Below are 17,670 nucleotides of genomic sequence, written 5' to 3'. Positions count from 1 at the left end.
CAACAGAGATGTTATGCCAATAATGAATGTTGGAACATCTTCCTCAGTGAGAAGCCGTCATATGACACAACTGCCCAGAAGATATCAGCATTCTTCACAATCCTAAATGCCCGTTAAGTCCAGGATGGAAACTCACTCCGAAGGGATGAAAACCATGTATTTCTCTGTGAAATAACATACATTTGTACTAGCTCCTTTAAAATCTTTTGAGAAATGTCTATTTTTAGTGTTGGAATGAGTTTTGTCTTGCATTAAGTAAGAGCAAAGGTGATGTACACTTTTTGAATGTTTTATACAGAGTATCTAGAAAAACATGGATTTCTAGTCCAAATTATTTGTATTCCACATTAAGTAATATGTGGAAGACATAGTTTAAGAAACACCCTCAAAAGCATGTTCAATAACAAAGAAAAGAAGACGTAAGAAACATGGTGACCATTTTGGAAGATTGCTCCAGGATTTCCAGCATCCACATAACATCTGTGCTCAAGAGAGAGACCTGAGAACACGGAGGGAAGAAGTTTTCAAAGAGACTATCGAGTCAGATGACCAAAAAAAAATGCCCAGAGCTTAAAGGAGACCTTGATGTCTTACTTTAACTCAAAAGCTTAGCACCAAGGTGAATTAAAAGGTCTCTTACCTAGGACTAAAAATCAAAACAAAACCCTCCTTTTCAGCTTAGCCATTCACGGTGCATGGAATGTAAAACAAAAAGAGTAACCAATGAACTGACAAAAAATCCAACTCATAGATGCAGATCCCAGAATGGTGGTTACAGGGAGAAGGGGGTGGGGGAGGGAGAATTGGGTAAAGGGCTCAAAATATATGGTAACAGCTCAGGCGGGGTGACTCAGTGGTTGAGTGTCAGCCTATGAACCAGGAGGTCCCAGTTCCATGCCTGGTCAGGGCACATGCTGGGTTTCTGACTCGATCCCCAGTAGGGGGTGCGCAGGAGGCAGCCCATCAGTGACTTTCTCTCGTCATTGATGTTTTTCTATTTCTCTCCCTCCCTCCCTCCCTTACTCTTCCTCTCTGTGAAATCAAGAAAATCATAATAAAATACATATATACAGGCAAAGAAGGTGAAACGCACAACTCAGTATACAGATACTAAATTATGATGAACAGTACCTGCCAATGACGTGATGTTAGTAACCAATGCTACCTGCCTAGCTTTAATCTCTTCAAAAGCTCCAATAAAGGAATCGCAGCTGACCTGCAGAGAAAGAAACGTCCAAGCGACTTGTGACTTATCAAGGACCCTGGTTGTTGCAATGATACGAGGCCTTCAGGTTTCTAGTGGGAAAAGTACTTTAAACTCTGAATTCTGTCCCTGTCAAATCGTTAGTCCAATGTGAGGGCAGAAAAAGACACCTGAGAACAACTTATCAGGAAATTTATTTTTCACTCACCCTTTACTGAAAATTAGCTGAAGATGGTCTCGAACATAAGACATGTGTCAGGACAGAGAGGGCGAGACCTGTGACTTGGGACACCCTGGAGCCCACCCAGGGAAGCTACTGCAGGGGCTGTCGGGAGGACGGCCTCACCCCTGGCTCGGGGACACACCCCTGGGATGGGGACAGGGAGGAGGGCTGCAAGCAGCAAGTCTTCACTGGGGACACTTCAAACACTAGAACGACTAAAGGATGTGAAGAAAAGCAGGCAATGGGAGAAGAAAAGGAAGACAATTAGAAAACCCAAGAAAGCATGTCTGCAACCACAGAAGACTCAGAAATGTGGGGGAGGGGCCGCAGTCATAGCCCAGGCACCTTCCTGAAGAGGTGGGAGGTCTCACGATGCTATTGTACTGGAGGACAATACAGATACACCTATCGCAGTACACATTCTTTAAAGGGACTGATGACGGCAATGACCCCTAGGAAATAAACCAAGATAATGATGTTTCTACTTGTGGGGTGAGAGTGGGGAGAGACGGGTCTCAGAATCTCCACCCTCTGCTGCAGGAGCAGGAGCTGGCAGGTCCTCAGGGGAACTGCAGAGGGGAGTGCAGGGCTGGCGCTGCGTCCTTTCATTTTCTGCTCTTTCCTCACTGTCCTACTTTGTTTCATGTGCATATTTTATTTTGACAAATAAAAGACATTAGAACACTAACCTGGGCAGATTAAGGGTGGGGGAGGACTGAGTGGAAGCTACCCTGCCGCTCTCCCAGGACCAAACTGGAATGACAACTAAACTACGGAAAAACCATCCTGAATAACCAACTGCAACTGTAGACAAGCTGGACAGCACCCCCATAACCAAGGAGGAAAAGGGGAGATCGCATAGAGATGTGTAGGAAGTGCGGAGGCACCAGAAGGCTGGCTGGGCTCCCACAGGCAGCAGCTGAAGGTCCAGAGGGAGAGCTCAGCTGAGGGGGTTCCCACTGAGGACTGTGGGGCCTAAACCCCTGACAGGGCTCCCCAGCCCAGAGCACCAGACCTGAGACAGGTGCCCACATAACATCTGGCCCTGAAAAGCACCCGGGTTTCTATCTGCCAGGGAGAGATGGCTGGAAATGCAGGCCCCCTCCTAAAGAGCCAACACACAAAGTTTCGTGTGCAGCCACTCACCTTGGGCTCCAGCAGAGGGAGGGCAGAGTGGACTAGAGCTGTGTGAGAACCTAGGGCTGAGGGCCCTGGACATGGAGCTCAAAGGGCAGGCCTCTGGACTCTTGGGCCGAGTCATTCCCCCAGACTGCAGAGGCAGGCATTTGCCTCCCCAGCAGCTTTTGCCTGAGGAAAAAGCCATTGCCCCACCCTGCAAGAAAACCCCTTGCCCTATCCCCCTGGAGTTTCTACAGCCTGAGGTTCATTAAGAGAATCAGATTAATCAGCCTGCAGGCAGAGGCAGACCTCAGAGTGCTTTGAGTCTTTGCCTGATCTGCTTCTGGACAGGGGCTTGCAAAAGCAGACTTTGGTGTGCATCTCAGACCTGTTCTAACACACTCAGCTCCAACAGAGGGGACCTCAAGCTGTGGGCTGCTGATAGCTTTAAACAGGTTACTCAAGGCCACTCACAAACAGTGTCTGGCATTGGCTTGCATTAGAGACCCTCCACAAGGACAGCTTGTCCTAGCAGGCCAACCTAACGATTAGAAACAAACGCCAATAGGCAGCTATTACGGTAACCATCAGCTGCTAACGGACCCTGACATGGAACCCTAACACAAAACCTAAAGCAAACTTTCATCCTAACACTAAACCTAACATTAGCCTAAACACTATCCCTAAACCTAGACTTACCTCTAGACGTAAACCTAACCCTAACCTTAGCCCAAACCCTAACTCTAACCCTAACGCTGGACCTAAACCTAACCACAACCCAATCCCTAACCCTTACCCTAGTCATAGCCCTAACCCTAGCACTAACCCTAATGATAACCACAAACCTAACCCTAACACTAGCCCTAACCATACTCCGAGCCCTAACTCTAACCCTCCCCCAAATGTAACCCTAACCCTAACCAAAGCCCTAGCCTTAAACTTAACCCAGCCCCAACCTTAACCCTAATCCTAACCCTAGCCCTATCCTTTAACCCTAACCCTAACCCCTAACCCTAACCCTAACCCCTAACCCTAACCCCTAACCCTAACCCCTAACCCTAACCCTAACCCCTAACCCTAACCCTAACCCTAACCCCTAACCCTAACCCTAACCCTAACCCCTAACCCTAACCCTAACCCCTAACCCTAACCCCTAACCCTAACCCCTAACCCTAACCCTAACCCCTAACCCCTAACCCTAACCCTAACCCCTAACCCTAACCCTAACCCCTAACCCCTAACCCTAACCCTAACCCCTAACCCTAGCCCCTAGAGCCTAGCCCCTAACCCTGGCCCTGGCCCTAACCCTAAAAGTGAAAGAAAGTCGGGTGTTTTCCAGCCGCGCGGGTGGGAGAAGGGGCGGGTGCGAGCGAGGGGCGGGATTCTGTCCCTGGGGGCGGGATTTGGGGGCGAGGGGGCTGCTCCCCAGTTCTCCGAGTCCCGCCACGCCTCCCTCCGTCGCGCTTTCTCATTGTCTCCCTGTTGTATTTTCTGTCGTCGAATCCGGAGCTCCTTCCCCTTTGCTTGGGGACTGAGTTTGCTGAAAGTGGGACTGTCGCGCCCCGCTGGGGGCCTTCGGCCTGCGGGTGAGGGCTGCGCCTTGGCTGGGCCCAGGGGCTCGGCGCTGCGGGGTTTTAATTTCCCTCCGCCGAGGCCCCGCCAGCCCGCGCCCCGCCCAGGCCGCCGTGGACCCGCCGGCCCGGACTGGAGTGTACGCGGGCGCTCTCACCCTTCACGCCCCGCCCCGCACGCAGGCCCTCCCCCGCGCCGGCCCTGGCCGTGAACAGCGACGTGTCGGGCGCTGGGGCCGCGGCGCAGCCAGACCCTCCAAGGCTCGTTCCGCAGGCCGCCTCCGCCTTCAGCCCCCACCGCGGCCGGAGCTGCCGTACAGACGCGAATGGCCCTTAAGAGGCTCTGGCTAGAAACTAAAAAGCTGCGGCCAAGGAGGGCAGACGAGCCGCAGCCCCAGGGCAGCTGGAGGGCCCTTGGAAGCTCAGCCAGCGGGGTGGCCCTTCCCAGCCTGGGGCCCTCTTCTCTGTCCTCTTCTCTGGCACCTTCGGGGTCCACCAGCGGAAGTTCCCTGCACCTGGGACACCTGGGGGTGCAGAGGGGTTTTCTGGTTCGAGCCCCATTCCTTGAGATGGGCCTGAGCCAGGGCCGCTGGGACTCCCCTGGTGCAGGATTGAGGGTGGCTCCATCCCGCAGGTGCCGCGGGGTCCCCCAGCAGGTAAGGTCGTGTCACCCGACAAAACCGTGGGCACCCAGGGACTGGGTGCTATGGGCCTTGCAAGCCTTGGAAAGGCCCAGTGGCTGGGGAGGCGGGGTGAGGGCTCACCAAGGGATCCCAGAAGAGAGAGGGCAGGATCCGACAGTTTTCTTCTGAAATCCCACTTGAGGCAAAACTTGCTAAGACTCCAAAACTGGGTCTCGCCCCAGTGGCAGACACACTGGGACAGAAGAGACTGGGACTCAGAGGGGCGGGGTAGAGGGTGAAGTCACTGCCCCCTTCCCCGGCGCTGGGCTCCGCGGGTGCGGGCTCCGGCTGCACCTGGAGTGTGTGCAGAGGCGCCTTTAGGAGAAGCAAAAAAATGACACCCCCGGCCCTCATCAAGCTCTCCCAGGACGACCAGCCGCCAGCCCGGAGAGACAAGGGCCTCCAAGGAAGGTGGGGCTGGATCCAGCCAGGCTCCCAGCCCTCCCCGGAGTCCGGCCGGCCCGACCCTTCCCTCGCCTGGGCCCAGCCAGGGATCTGGGCCAGAAGAGACTGAGCAGTGTCCTCCGACGCCTAAAAGGCACCCACTGGCGCACACGAGCCCCCTGGGCCTCCCAAGGCAAGTGGCTCCCACCAAGGGTGGCCCAAAACTGGCGGGGGCAGGGTGGAGGGCACAGGCCAGCGGCTGGTCTTCTGGGGGGTGTGGAGGAGCCCCCTGCAAATACTACAACTTCACAGCCGAGGGTCTTCAATCGCAGAGGCCCCCCACTGAGAAAGGGGAAGCGAAAAGACATGGAGAAACGGGGGGCGGGGGGGGCTGCAGGACACCAGCTTGGTGAAGCCCCTCCCTGGGAGCGTCAGTACCTGAGGCTTTCTCCTGAGCTGGGCTTTAGCTACCCCCCCCCCATAGCCCTGGGCCTCCAGCTCCCAGCCCCAGGTGGGGCTTATTTCACTAGCCCCAAGGTCTGCAAGATTATCCCCAAACTCTCCACCCCCTCAGGCTCCCAGAGCTGGGCCGCCTGGAGGCTGAGGACAGAGCCTCCCCACAGCTCGGCACCCGGGGCACTGCCCTTGGGCTCCTCACGCCCTCCCTGGGCAGAAGGCCCAGAGAAATGAGGGTCCCTGGGTGCGATTCTGGAGGGGGCCAGCGTCCCTGGGGCGCTGGAGCGGGAACCCCGCATCTCAGGGACAGGCGGCGCCTGTAGGGGCTGAGCAGACCCTCGGCTGAGACCTGGTGATGTCGCCGTCATGAGGCCCATGTGGCAGCGGGAAACCTGGGTTTCAAGTGACGTCTGGGCCGGGGCGAGCCGCACAGCAGGACCTTCCTCATTCCCGGCCTGACACGCCTGAGGAGCTCTAGCCTTCCCCGGCTGGAGGGACAGTGCCCGCCTCCCTTTAGGGCAGAGCCCCCAGCAATCTCTGAACCCCCCTACAGTGCGCACCTCGCTGCCCCAGGTCATGTGAGGAAAGGAGTCCCCCCCCCTGCGCTCCGCCTCAGGTGAAGCCCCTCTTTATTAGACCCTGGGCCAAGGCCCCACCCCGCAGTTATGAGTAGGGACCCTGGGGCCTTTGACACCTTGCTGATGGCAGGTCCCCTCAGGCACTGTCCCCACATCTGTAGGGGAGGCCAGAGTCAGGCCTGGCGGTTCCCAGGTGGCGGCTGCGCTGAATCCTGTCCCCCCCCCCCCCCGTGAGACAGGCGGTCTGCGGGCCGCGAGGCCCCGGGGCTAAGCCCCTCCCGTCGGGGTGGCGGCTGCGCTGAATCCTGCCCCCCCCCCCCCCCCCCCGGGAGACAGGCGGTCTGCAGGCCGCGAGGCCCCGGGGCTAAGCCCCTCCCGTCGGGGTGGCGGCTGCGCTGAATCCTGCCCCCCCCCCCCCCCCCCCGGGAGACAGGCGGTCTGCAGGCCGCGAGGCCCCGGGGCTAAGCCCCTCCCGTCGGGGTGGCGGCTGGGCGAGGCCGGGCGGAGACGGGGACCACCCCTCACTCACCCCCAGCCCCAGCTCTCTCTCGGGGGAGGCCTTTTGCTGTGGGGCCAGTGGATCCCGGGCAGTTAAAGGCGGGGGGGGGGGGGGGCGCTGCGGTAGGACCCGGCGCAGGGCTGGGGGCGGGGGGCAGCTGGGGCGGAGCCTGGGGCAGTTCAGTCTCTGAGTTACCCCAGGGGAGGCGCCCAGTGACTGAAGGCGGGAGCCCCGGGCGTTGCTAACGGACCCGCGCCCGCGGTGCCGCTTTGAGGGAGGGGCTCCTACTATTCCACTTTGCAGGCGAGGAAACTGAGGCGCGGAAAGAGTGCGGGACTTGCTCCCTGGCACAGCCAGGGCATGGGGGCGGCAAGGTTGCACCCTGAAGTCTGGACATCGCCCCGCCCTCACCCCGTCCCTCTGCACCCCGGGGTGCCCAGGCTCTGGCTTAGTCGCCCCCAGGACCCGCCACCCTAGGCGATGCTCCTGCTGCTGCTCCCCCTGGGCGTCCGGACCTGTCCGTTCCCAACGCCGGGTCTGGGCGGGGGGTGGGCAGGGGAGCGGAGGCCCCTCAGGGTGGCGGCGCCGGGGGGGACCGTCCTCGGGGTGGCGGCGCCGCGGGGACCGTCCTCGGGGTGGCGGCGCCGCGGGGACCGTCCTCGGGGTGGCGGCGCCGCGGGGACCGTCCTCGGGGTGGCGGCGCTGGGGGACCGTCCTCGGGGTGGCGGCGCTGGGGGACCGTCCTCGGGGTGGCGGCGCTGGGGGACCGTCCTCGGGGTGGCGGCGCTGGGGGACCGTCCTCGGGGTGGCGGCGCCGCGGGGACTGTCCTCAGGGAGGCGGCGCCGCGGGGACCGTCCTCAGGGTGGCGGCGCCGCGGGGACTGTCCTTGGTGCGGGACAGAGGCCGCCCACCGCCCGGGCCGCGTCCCCGCGGGGGCAGCGCAAACCCGCGCGGTCGTCGGGAGGAGCCGGGAGCCTCGGTGCCCGCGGGGCCCAGGCCGACACCCGCCGGGTGGGCTCGGACCGGCGAGGACGCGGCAGGCGCGCAGCCGGAGCGCACGCTCCCCCCGGGCACCCGGGGCTTCAGCTCCCCCCGGGCCCCGCAGACCCGCCGGCCTCCAGGCTGCAGCCCCGCACGCGGCGCGCTGACCGACCGCCCAACTGGGCGCAGGGTTTGAAGGCCGCGTCTGCTTTGGGGGCCTCGGGGGCGGGGGCTGCCCCGGGGACGGGCTTGCCGGGCGCCCTTGCCCCCTGCGCGCCGCTGTCCCCTCGGCCCCTGGCGTCCCGGAGCCGCGGGCGGAGGCCGAGTCCGCGGGGCCAGGCCCCCGGCAGCCTGTGCGCCCGGCGATGGCAGCTTCCGTCCAGGCCGCCTCGGGGCCTCTTCCATAGCTGGGGAGAGGGTGGGGTCCCCAAGAGGGAGGCACGCAAAACCCACTGGAAGCGCCTAAGTTCGCGCGGGGGTCCAAACAACGCCCCGAGGGAGCCCCGGGTTCACCGACCCCCAGGGGCGCCTGCACGGGAGCCCGCGCTCAGGGACACGGGGCCGCCACCCGCGCTCGGGCCCACGGGTCCAGGCACCTCGGGGAGCGCGGAACCCCCAGGTAGCGGCCTCGGCCTGGAAGCCTCGGGGCCTGCTGAGCGCGTGGGGCCGGTGAGCCAGCGGCCGGCCTGAGGCAGCTCCGTCTACCTGCCCCTCCTTGGCTGGCCCCAGAGCTGGGAATCTGTCCCCGTGGCCGTACTTCCAGGCCCGGCAGCCGCGGGGCCCCCTACCCTCCGCTGCCCTCCCGGCCCTGTCAGCTCTGAGCCCAAGTCCTGAACTGCAGCCGCCAGTGGGCGCTCTCGGAGCCTCAGGCCCCGCCTGCGGAGTGAAGCCAGGGTGGGTGCTCGCCCGATCCCAGCTGGATCGGGCTCTGTCTGCGGGCTGAGCCCTCTGGGTCCCCTGGTCCCCCCCAGGCAGAGGTGCTGGGAGCCCTGGCCAGCAGGGAGGGTGTGACCTGGAGACAACTCCCCTTGGTGTCCTGCCTGTGCCTCAGTGAAATCCAGCCTCTGCCTCAGCGGAGTAGGGAATTCTGGAAATGACTCCCGTCCTCAGTGGTGAGGCGGTGAGGCCCCCTCCCCCCAAGCGGCTTGGATGCCTTTGCATCTAGGCACCTGCAAAATGTAAGCCTGAGGGGGGAAACGGGTGGATGGACAGTGGGGGTGAGTGGAGGACTCCTTGACCCCAGGAAAGGCTCAGAAGTGTCCCTGAGCTCCTATCAAGAGTCCAGTTCCCAAACCCTCAAGGCAGGGCAAGATCCCGGTTCTCACCTTCGCATGCCCCCAGGGGCCTGGTACAGGGCCTGGCACACAGCTGGTCCTCCAGTGAAAGGTCTTTGCATTGCGACCTGGGGAAGGCCCCACGCTCTACAGAGAAACCAGAAATGGGTCTGGTTTTAAAGGAGGGGGCCAGGGCCAAAGAGGAATTAACTGAAGGAAAGTTGCCCCAGCCTCACAGTCTCCCCACTCTCATCTTGGCAGGAGCCCTCCCTCTCAGCACCAGGCCTGCTGGTCCCCGGTCTGTGCCCCTCAGATGCCCAGGGCAAGGGGTCAGCTGGCAGGTGAAGGATTCTCCCTGCTCTAGAACTGCGGCTGGGAGCCACAGCGAGGGGGGGGGGGGGGCTCCTGGGACTTGAGCTGGGGCTCCTGTCACCCTAGTTGTGAACTCCCCAAGCTATTCAGGCCAGTGCAGCTCATGGAGCACTGGGCAGCTTAGCCCAGACAGGAAGGAAATAACGGTGTAACCCAGGCGCTGGCAGACGGCAGGGCAGGGCGTTCAGAAAGCTGCGAAGGCAGACCTGGCTGGCCAGCCCCTGCCCCTCCTCCCCACCTCGGTCCCGGGCTCACCCTCTCTGCCTCCCTCCTTCCCAGCACCCCCTCCAGCAGGCCGGATCAGGGCTCGCAGATCTGCTTGTCATCAGTCCCACCTATTTTGTGTTTGACCCATCAGCACTCACATCTTTTATTTGTTTAGCTGGGGTGAAATTCACATGACATAATAGTAACCATTTGAAAGGGAACAATTCAGTGGCAGTCACATCGTGCAACTTCCGCCTCTATCTACTTCCAAAACACAATTATCGCCCAAAGTAAAGCCCTGTACCCACTAAGCAGCTACGCCCCACTCCTTGGCCACCAGCCTGCTTCCTGTCTGTATGGGTTTACCCACTCTGACATTTCATACAAATGCAATCACACAACATGTGACCTTTTATTTCTTTTTTTTACACCTAGCATAATGGTTTTGAGGCCCACCCATCCTGTGGCGTGTGTCTGTACTTCATTCCTTTTGAAGGCTGAATAATATTCCACAGTATGTATGGCCCACACGTGGTTTATCCATCCACTTGCTGATGGTCGTGTTCACTTCTGAACCATCCCTGGTGCTTACACGTACCTGCGATGCCTAGGAGGCATTATGCTAACAGAATTAAGTCAGGCAGAGACAGAAAAGGCCGTACGATCTCACTTAATTGTGGAATCTAAAGAACAAAATAAATGAACAAACACAAAAACAAAAAAATTGAGATAACAATTTCACTTTCTTCTCTTCAATTCTCCAACCTTACCCTGGGATTGCAATCCCTTACCCCGCTCTCCTTTCCTTTCCCATGCCATATTTTTAGTTTATTACTTTTGTTGTTTATTGTCTGTCTTCCCAGTGGAGTATAAGCTCTACGAGGCAGAGATTTTCGTTCATCCTGATCACTGATGGAGAACAGCACCCAGGACATAGTAAGTGCTCAACAAGCATTCCCTGAAGGAAGGAGTGAATGCAGACACTTTGGTCATAGAGCCCCTTCTTAACTAGATGGGAGCGTCTCGAAGCTGCACCGGGACTCCCACACAGGAAAACATAAGCAAAATCCGACCCTGTCAAAAGTGCATCGCTCAACCCTTTGCCTTCCCAAAAATGATTGTGAAAAATTGCTAAGTCTCTGAGGCTGGTCTTGTCCGAGTGGGAATCAAGTAAGGAGTTTCCTAAAGTAATTTATTAGTGAGGTCAACAAACTTACTAACACTGCAACACTTCAGAAACTGACTAAAATTGTAAAGTTTCACAAATTCACTAAAACTGTAGCGTTTCACAAACTTACAGAAACTGCAACGTTTCGCAAACATACTGAAGCTGCAGCATTCTCCACTGACTCATCCAGTCCCTTGGGTTAGTCCTTGAGCACAATTAGGATCCAGACCTTGAGGCCCAAGACCGACCTTAAAATTAAATGGGCTCCTAGTTCACATTTTGTTCTAATCCTCTGGGAAGCCAACCCCTTGGGGTAAAAATAGGAAAGCAAAGAAAAAGACAGATGTAGGAAAGCAAAGAAAAAGACAGATGTTTAATTTGATGACTCTTTCTGATGGGAAGCACATCAGAAAGAGGAGAATCACCTCCTGGCGAGTGAGCCCCCCACGACACCACCCGTGTCCGTGTCACAGACAATGAGAACGCGTGGGAGGGTGGCTGCAACGCTTCAGCTCAGGCAGCCTAAACCTAAACATTGCATATCCTAAGGGGAAAAATCCTCCGTGGTTGTACTGATCCCGAATGCAAAACCGTCCCTCTGTTGGGGCCCGCCGAGCCACCTGGGCGGCAGGACATGGCCGGTGCCGATGGCGCACTCATGCCTCGCCCGCCGCAGATGCCCGGGCGCGCGGGCCACCGGCCTGGTCAGGACACGGAGCCCGGCCCCTTCCCACTCTGTCCCGCCATCAAAACTGCCTCTCTGTGGAGACGCCGGGCTGTCCGGGGGCCACGTGAGAGCGAAGGAGCGATGAGTGCGGCTGGATGGTGGGGCTGAACCAAGTGGCAGAGCTGGAAAGTGTTTTCCCAGAATGGAAAGTCGGAGAAGGGAGGCGCGCGCTGCGCTGTCGCGGGTCAGCCCCGGCGGGCCCGCACTCTGGCCTCCTCCGCCCGGGATCTGGCGTTTTGCGTGTAGCTCTAACCCCTCTCCCTTTCCCTCTGAGGGCCATCTTCTGGCCTCCCCACATCCCAGGGACTCATGGAGAGAAAGTAGCCCCGTCCCCCCAACGAGCAAGCAAAACCAAAAACCAGGCCAGGCTCTCTTGCACCCCTAAAGTGAGGCTCCCGAAAACCCCTTTGGGGCACGTGGCGAAGTGGGAGCAGCCGGACCACTCCGCCGCCCCCTCCCTGCTTCCCTGCTGACAGAGGACCCACATCAGCGTCGCTTTTGCTGTCCTAGGGGGCTGGCGCTCTAACCAGCTGGCCACACCGCCGGGCTGTTCACACCGACTGTAACCGAACCACAGAGTCTGTCTGGATTTTGCCAGTTCTCCCTGGAAAGGCCTGAGTTGTTCCAGGGCTGAGTGGCGGGACACAGGCCCAGAAGCCACACTGCATCTCGAGGCTTATTTTTAACAGTGTCCACCGAAGACTTGCTTGAAGCCACGGCCACCGCTGCTCCTACGGAACATGCTGGGCAGACTCCGCTGCTGTGAGACCCGGGCGCTTGGAAGCTAATCAGCACGGTACCAGATCTGGGGGAAGGAGGCTGATGAGATTAGGGGAAGTCACGTGAGCGTGGGACACGGGGGAAATATGGTGACCCCAAGAGGGGAAAGGGGGAGCACCCTGGGGGACGGCACAATTACCGCCAAGCAGATGACAGGGCCCCCAGAGGAGGCTGCCCGGAGCAGCGGAGGGGCCCCCCCCGAGCAGCGGAGGGGCCACTGTGCAGGGCGAGAGAAAGGAGACTCCACCTCCTAAATCTCCCACTAGGGTCTAAGTGCCAGCGTGCAGGGCTGCTGGGTGAGTTTCCAGGGGCCAGCGGGAGGAGAAAGCAGCGGCGGAGCCTTGGCCCGGGCGCATCCGTGCAGGTGCCTGTCTCAGCTGCGGGCAGGGAGCTGGCTGCTTTCACCCTGCTCGGGAAACACCCAGAACCCGCCGCATCAGGGCCAGTGAGGAACCTGGGCTAGAGGCACGGCCAGGACACCCCGCCAAACCCTTAGAAAGTCAGGGAAACACTGAGAGCAGGGGTAGGCGCCAGGTGTGGACTCACGCGAGATGATGGTCGGGCTATTTCTCTCTCCAACACCAGGCAGGCGCTCTCCAGCCCATCATGTCAATGTCATAACTGGCACTTACCAATTTTTAAAAATAACTAATAATAATTTCAGCAGAATGAGAGGAAAGAGAGATGAGGAGACTGGAAAACAGGGAAACGTGATACAGTGGGAGCAGCTTTCTCCATCTGACCCATGGCCCTGCCCCCGGCTCCCTCCTGCCCCAACACCCCCCCCCACCTGCGCCTGCCTCCATGCCCTGCCTCCTTCTCGGGTATCTGGAGTCCCGTGCCTGCGGGTTGTGGTGCTGGAGCTTGGAAGCCCAACAAGTGTGGAAAAGCGCCAGTGATCCGCTGCCCAACGATAGCAATACAGCTAACGCGACCGAACTGTGCTCTCAGAAATGGTAAATTTTATGTTACGTGTCTTTCTTTTACCACAACTAAAGCAAAACAAAACCAAGCAGCCCAACAGGACTCTTCCACATTCTTCCCTGAGGAAAACAAGCCATTTCCCAGGGACCTCGGCCCCAAAGGGGTCATTTTCCACAGAGAGTGTGGGGTGGGCAGGGGCCTGAGGCAGAGGAGTTGGGACCTTGGAGGCCACCGCGTCTGTGTGTGTGTGACAGGGACACAGCAAGCAAGGGACAGCAAGCCACGAGCAAGGGCACCCCAGCGGCTGGGCCAGGCAGAAGCCAGCTGCAGCCAGAGGTCTCAACATCTGGGCAAATGCTAATTGAGGCTTTTGTTTCTTGTTTTGTGGAGGAGGCAGGAACCCTGCATCTTCCCTTCCCTCCCCGGGCGCTGACGGGCTCATCAAATGCACAGTTCTCAGTAGCGAGCTCTCCGAGCCGATAGCACCCTGGACGGGAAACAGTAAAGCCATCTTTACACCTTGAGTGAGAAAACATGTCTCCAAACATGTTTTCAAGACACAGCTGCCAATGCTGTTGGCCCTGCTCCACTCTTCTAATCCATCTGGTGGGATGAGCAAAATAAATGGGGTCCATTTTCACTTCATTTCACCCCAACTGAGCACCTTCCCTGGGCTCATGGGCTGTATGAAGGTCAGGTTTAGCATGGGCTCTTGTCTCCTCCTTGCCCCTGTCCCCACGAGGACAGAAACTAGCTCTCGCAGGGCCGGGTTCATGGGATGAGACCCATGCAGTCACTCGCTCAGGGCCCCACGCTCAGCAGAGCCTGCGCGTGGTGCGGTGCTTTACCGTGACCGCCTCGAAATCCTTGATGGTTTTTACACGAGGCATCATTTCATTTGCACTGGGCCCCGCAATTACGCAGCCAGTCCTGCTCTTGGTAATGAGACACTCTCGGGGTGTTTGTCCAGTTTTCCACGTGCCAGCCGTGGGGCGCTCGCACTGTCCCCACTTCTACGGCCAGCATCCAAGTTTCTTACCAGTCCTGACAGTAGACGGCAGGCAAATCATCTCTCAGGTTCAGACCAAGATGCATTTCCCCTGTTAGAAATTACAGTCCCTTTTACAAAGTAGCCAAATGAGTCTGAAATGGGGCACAGCACGTCAGTTCATCGTACTGGAATGACTCCGCTTTAAAGAAAATAAAAGTTCCCTTGCCCGGCCCGAGCGGCTCAGTCAGTTGAGAGTCGTCCTGGGCACAGAAAGGCTGCCAGTTGGACTCCCAGTCGGGGTTCGTGCCTGGATTCGAGGTTAGATCCCCAGTCAAGGCATATACGGAGGGTGGCTGATTGTCGTTGCGATCTCGTGTCAATGGTCCCATGTGGTCCCTGCAGCCCCCCCCCCCCCCCGCTTTCTCTGAGCATGTCCTTGGGCAAGGATTAAAAAAAATAAAGAAAAGACAATTTCCCAGTGAGTCCCAACACTGCTGGAGTAAGGAAAGGGAAGGCTAACTTGAGAAAAACATGTTCAGTCCTTAAAACTCCTAAACATTTTGGCCCCCATGCAGTATATACAACCATTTCTGTTCATATTTAGCAAAAGACAACTTCCACCCCTAAGTTCCTGACTCAACAGGAAAACAATGGGAAATCAAGTTACACTCAACACTGCAATGAACCAACCAGCATCCCCAAGAGCCCTCCCTCACCAACCCCAGCCCCTCCCACAGTGGCACTTCGAGTATTGTTGGGAAAACAGCCTTAGCAGTTTCTGTTTCCTAAGGGGTGGGAGTGAGGATCTAAATGAATTCTAATATATTTCAAATATATTCATTATCATGCACGAAAAACGAATTCCCATCCTGCCATTCTCTGAGGAGAGTGGCAGGGCCTTGTTTGCGACAGCCTGGGTGTGGGGAGCCGCTGTGGCCCCAGGAACAGAGGAGCTGCCTGGGTGAGCTGCAGATGTGCTCCCCTGCTCCCAGGGAGATGTGGGTGAGCTGCTGTGGCCCCAGGCACAGAGGAGCTGCCTGGGTGAGCTGCAGATGTGCTCCCCTGCTCCCTGGGAGATGTAGGTGAGCTGCTGTGGCCCCAGGAACAGAGGAGCTGCCTGGGTGAGCTGCAGATGTGCTCCCCTGCTCTCTGGGAGATGTAGGTGAGCTGCTGTGGCCCCAGGCACAGAGGGGCTGCCTGGGTGAGCTGCAGATGTGCTCCCCTGCTCCCAGGGAGATGTGGGTGAGCTGCTGTGGCCCCAGGCACAGAGGGGCTGCCTGGGTGAGCTGCAGATGTGCTCCCCTGCTCCCGGGGAGATGTGGGAGCCGCTGTGGCCCCAGGACAGTGATGGGTGAGCTGCAGATGTGCTCCCCTGCTCCCAGGGAGATGTGGGTGAGCTGCTGTGGCCCCAGGACAGTGATGGGTGAGCTGCAGATGTGCTCCCCTGCTCCCGGGGAGATGTGGGTGAGCTGCTGTGGCCCCAGGACAGTGATGGGTGAGCTGCAGATGTGCTCCCCTGCTCCCAGGGAGATGTGGGTGAGCTGCTGTGGCCCCAGGACAGTGATGGGTGAGCTGCAGATGTGCTCCCCTGCTCCCGGGGAGATGTGGGTGAGCCGCTGTGGCCCCAGGACAGTGATGGGTGAGCTGCAGATGTGTCCCCTGCTCCCTGACCCAGACCTTGAGGCACCAAGGCGATACTAATTTCGCTTGCGGCCATAAATTCTAGAAAGGCTTATTAGGAAGCTGGCCCCTGCCTGAAGGATTAAGGGACAGTCAAGCCACATACCAAGCCAAGGACTCAATCCTCCCCAAAAAGTTCCCATTAGAAGCCGAGACAAAGGTAGTTACCAAGGTCTGAGCTCCTGCAGGAGGCAGGATGTTTACTCTGAAAGAACATCCATAGGGCCTTGAAGGAATTACTTTGTATCGGGCAAGGGGAAAAATGCCGGGCGAGGTGGTATTCAGCAAACAAAAAGCGCTGACAGAAATTGAGCTTGGAAAATAAACTCGGGGCTGCAGCAGGCACGAGCTGCAGCCCTCCTGATCCCATCTTTTTTGTGTCTGTCTTTTCTCCATCCTCACCCCTTCCTCAGGACCATTCGAATCTGCTGGCGGGCGCCGGCACCCTGGGCACAGGCAATCATTGTGGAGCTGAATTAGACATTCCCCGAGCAAGTGTGAGGGACATATGTGTGTCCAGTGTGAAAAATCCCACGGGGGCTGAACCCGGTCACACTGCGGATCGACGTAGATGAGGACACGCGAGTCACAGCTCTCCCAGAGACCTGCATCCTGGCCACGGGGCCGCTATATTCAGCAATCAGTCCCTATGCCCGGAAGACCGCAGAGTCCCCCTTGGGGGACCCGGTGCCCCGAAAGGCGGGGAACGGCGTGATCCCGCGCGCCGCCCGCCGCGGAGGCACCCGGCAGGGGGCCCAGGCAACGCCGCGCACCCCCCACCCCACCCCCCCCGGCGGCTTGCGGGGGGGCCCGGGAGGCCGGGGGCGGTCCCCGCCCTCCGCCACCCGCAAGGGGGCCGCGTCCGGAGCGGGTGGGGAGGGCACCCCCTTGGGCGCCCCCCAGGGCGTCCCTCCCGCAAAAGCGCTGTCGTCGTCGTCGTCCCGTCGTCCCCCCCCCCCCGCCCCCCGCACCGTCCCTGGGCTCGGGAAGGGAAGCGCGCGCCGCCCCGGCAGGGCCCCGCACCGCGGGGGTCTCCGGGGTCCCGGGGAGGCGCGCGGCAGGCGGCGCGGGCGCAGCCGGGGCGTGCGGGGGCCCGGGGCCCGCGGAGGCGGAGGAGGCGCGGGCTCTTGGGGCGCCGGGAGGCCGCCTCCAGCGTCTACGGCCATACCACCCTGAACGCGCCCGATCTCGTCTGATCTCGGAAGCTAAGCAGGGTCGGGCCTGGTTAGTACTTGGATGGGAGACCGCCTGGGAATACCGGGTGCCGTAGGCTTTTTCTTTGGCCCTCTCTCTCCTTTTCCTTCCTTGCTCTCTTTCCTTTCTCGGCCGCCCCGTGCCGGGCGGCCCGCCGAGCCCCAGCGCGCCCGCGCCCGGGGCCCGCTGCGCGCTCCAGGCCGCCCCGGCCTGTCCTGCCCGCCAGATGTTTCCACGGCCCCCGGGGCGGGGCCCCGGGACCCGCCGCCCGCCGAGCGGAAGGCGACCGCTCCCCTCCCCCCGCCGCAGGCGCCCCGACGCCGCCGGCCCCAAGCCTCCCAGCCCCGGCCGTCTCCCGCCCTTGCCAGAGACCCCCGTGGGCTGTCCCAGGAGCAGGCGGCCCCGGCGCGTTTCGTGCGCCTGGAGAAGGCGTCTGGGAGGGGCGGGGCGTGCGAGGCGACGTCCGGTGGCATCCTCTGGGAACCCGGCTCCCGGATGGGAGCCCCGGCCCCACCATCACTGAAGGGCGCCTCCCGGGATCCACAGGGCACGCCGAGGCGGCGTGGCGCCCCGTCGGACCGCGCTATGCCGGGGAAGACCGCAGAGTCCCCCTTGGGGGACCCGGTGCACCCGGCAGCGTGCCCAGGCAACGCC

General features: G+C 59.7%; 1 non-coding gene across 1 annotated transcript; it reads left to right on the top strand.

Annotated features, from left to right (window-relative positions):
- Nucleotides 1-16,976: 16,976 nt before the first annotated feature.
- Nucleotides 16,977-17,095, top strand: LOC148090979 (5S ribosomal RNA). The gene has a single exon (XR_015716174.1). It is a non-coding gene; the product is annotated as a 5S ribosomal RNA (ribosomal RNA).
- The last annotated feature ends 575 nt before the right edge of the window (nt 17,096-17,670 follow it).

The sequence above is a fragment of the Miniopterus natalensis genome, chromosome 19, assembly GCF_054644295.1.
Source record: "Miniopterus natalensis isolate mMinNat1 chromosome 19, mMinNat1.hap1, whole genome shotgun sequence".
In the NCBI taxonomy this organism is placed as follows: domain Eukaryota; kingdom Metazoa; phylum Chordata; class Mammalia; order Chiroptera; family Miniopteridae; genus Miniopterus; species Miniopterus natalensis.
The sequence above is the reverse complement of the archived record's forward strand: the minus strand, read 5'-3'. Positions and strand labels throughout refer to the sequence as shown.